This window comes from Papaver somniferum, chromosome 9, assembly GCF_003573695.1.
Source record: "Papaver somniferum cultivar HN1 chromosome 9, ASM357369v1, whole genome shotgun sequence".
Taxonomy (NCBI): Eukaryota; Viridiplantae; Streptophyta; class Magnoliopsida; order Ranunculales; family Papaveraceae; genus Papaver; species Papaver somniferum.
The window spans coordinates 7,267,756-7,270,778 of record NC_039366.1 but is presented as its reverse complement, the minus strand read 5'-3'; the positions used below and the strand labels follow the sequence as shown (position 1 = coordinate 7,270,778).

General features: G+C 34.4%; 1 long non-coding RNA gene across 1 annotated transcript; it reads right to left on the bottom strand.

The window, feature by feature from the left end:
• Positions 1-736: 736 nt before the first annotated feature.
• On the bottom strand, positions 737-2,117 carry LOC113309497. The gene is made up of 3 exons (XR_003340627.1): positions 1,643-2,117; positions 1,380-1,435; positions 737-1,240 (listed from the first exon to the last, which is right to left on the bottom strand). It is a non-coding gene; the product is annotated as an uncharacterized LOC113309497 (long non-coding RNA).
• Between the last annotated feature and the right edge of the window lie 906 nt (positions 2,118-3,023).

Genomic DNA, 3,023 nt, shown 5'->3' with positions numbered 1-3,023 from the left:
AGTCTCCTAAATCATTACTCAGGCATAACACTGTCTATATAGATATAATTAAAACGTACACGACTAAGTTAACGTTTATATAATTAAAAAGTACCTCAAGGAATCTATAAGATAAATCAAGCATACACTTCTTTTTCGTCTAATTCTAGGTGTTCATACTCAAAACCATAAAATATGTTAATGTTTACATCGGATAGCTGAACGGAACAGTATCGTAGATTATAGCCATGCCCCCAGTGAGATTTACAGGTGAAGCTCTTGAGATTTGGGGTAGCTAACCTCATAAGTGTAAGATGACGGCCACTACCATATAATTGGATTGATAAAAAAACCAATCAACAACAAATGGAGAGGCCCGGAATTTTGATTCTGATTGTGTGGTTGGCTCTACCCTTGCTTTTTTTTTTCAATAAATAAAATAAATATAATCTTATGTTGGCTGATAGCTCATGTTGGACTATTATGTGTGCATCCAAATCATTGTTAATTGGCGATCACCAATGCAATTCTAATCTCATATATAAAAAATCTTTGGAATACCCTTTCGGGATGTGGGACTATTTTTAATATTTATATTACTTTGAAACTTTGTAAGGATTTTTGATTTGAAAGTAATCTTAATATATGTGGACGAAAGAGAAATTGTATGTATAACTCTGTTGTCACAAGTTTGAATTTTTATAACCAATGAAAAGATACATCTTCAGTAAATGTAATGATTTATCTGGTTGTGTAACCCCGTCTCAACTTCTAAACTTCTCATTGATAGTGGCTTGCTAATAGTAAATCCAGCAATATTTCTGGTCACATAATCACTCGGTCTGCAAGCACCTCCTTCAACGTTTCTTCCGTAGAAAACATCCATGAAAATCTGGTGCGCTTCATTTAATAAGCTTTTATCAGCATTTGTTGACTATATATTACCACCAGTTACTAGTGTCTCTCTTAGGATCGGAGTTGCTTAATGGCTACATTGTGTATATTGACTACCATTTCATTAAATGGTAACCCAGTTATGTGATTCAGATTATTAAACCCAACAGAAATTAGAATGACCTGGTGGTAACTTACCTCTTTTATTACGCGCCATGAAGATTCAGATGCATTGGTCTCTTGAGATTGTTGAGCAGGCTTGTCATTTAATAAAGTTTTAAGACATGCAAGACCTGAATTTGCTTAAGAGTCCAAATTGTACCCCCTCCAAAGCCATCACAATTTTACCTTCGGCCAAGTCCATCAGCTGATTTTTTTTAATAAAAATGCTAAATTAGAAATGAAAAAAAAAAATCTCAGATGTAATATCAAAAAAAGTGCCCAACAAATGAAGAATGCGACAATAACACACATTAAAAAGGAACTAGAAGCCATCGACTACCGACCTTTTTCATCATAACAGAGAATCCAAATGGTGTGACATGACATTGCCCGAGAGGATCTGTCAAATGATGAAAACTTAATAACGAGAGAATGCCAACAAAATAATGAAACAAGTAACGGGAAAAACGAAGAAGAAGACCTGCAGCAAATCCTCCAGAAAGAAGAATTATGTCAGTAAACAAAACAAAATATTCTCTTTCATAAGCATAATCATTAAAAACAATAAACAACAATATAGATTTGTATCAATCAAAATTTAAATTACCATTCCAACTTCTCCTTAGATACGCCTTTGTACGGGTTAGCTTTGGCTTCGTCCATGCGGTTTTAAACTTGATGGAATAATAGGAGTTCATGAAAGACCCGTGTGTACGCGAACTTGTTGGCAATCTTGTGTATAAAATGCAATAAAACAAACAGAGAAGAAGAGATATGCAAACCCAATTAAACGAAACCAAAGTCGAGGCAAGGATTATATCCTCTAGACTTAAGACAGATTCACCCTGTACTGGTGCTTACGGATTATCGATGTTTGTCTCCCAGGATACAACGACTATCTTCTCGATGTAGTAGCACGCCAAACTTCGAGAAACGGTGAACCAAACTTAAAGTGATGAACTCTCTCTTTAACACAAACTAAATTGATGATTTTAGAATGCAGTGGAATGATAATTAGATTTCTAATGATGTTCTAATCTAAGTGTGCAGGGTATTTATAGAAATCGTTGGTACCTTTTCAATGAACAATCATGATGCTTCAAGTACCTCTTCAATGAAGAAGCATGATGCCTCAAGGGTTGCATCCCTTCACGTATTCCCTTTTAGGTTTCTGTTGGTTTCCAAATTGAAACTAACTTAACCTAACTAATTAGGCCAAACTAAGATTAAGCCTGTTTATACAACCCAACACCCAAATCCGATAAGGTACTAACCAAATGACTTTTCCATTCATATACGAAAATTGAGTTCAATTTTCCAACAGAACTTGTCCTGCAAGAATATGAAAATTAGAATCTCATGTCGAACAATATATAAAGCAGAAAGAGAACTTGAATTGTGTACATGAACTTGACCACAATTCAACCCTAGCCAAATAACTTCTGTTGGGGCATAATACCTGTAGAACGGAACATTTTCGAGAGGAAATACCATCATGCTGCCATCGATTAAGATGGGTTATTGTTCTCCCACCACTTTCCCATACGAAACCAGTACCTACCATCAATTTACATGCCATTAGGGTTTATGATGGTGCTCGAGGGAGAGAGCTCAGACGAGCGAACAATGGAAAAGAAGAATCAAAAAGGGTTTTAGGGAATATCAGGGTTTGGTATTAAATAGAAATATTTAAATAGAAGATAAAAATAGAAAAATTTATGGATTGATTTATTAGATTTGTTTCCTATTGAGGAAGATATGATTTAATATTTAGATTAGTGATAGTCAAAATAATCTTATAATTGTTAAAATTTGAAGATATATTTGAGAGTTTGACTAAAAAATATGACTATAAACAGAAGTTGTCCGGTATTTTAGGACAAAAGAAAATAGAATAGAGGACAAAAATGTTAGGACAGAGGGAGTAATAAGTTAGTCAAATTCTTTTTAACATGTCATGGGACTCAAAATCCTAAGTATCCCATGCG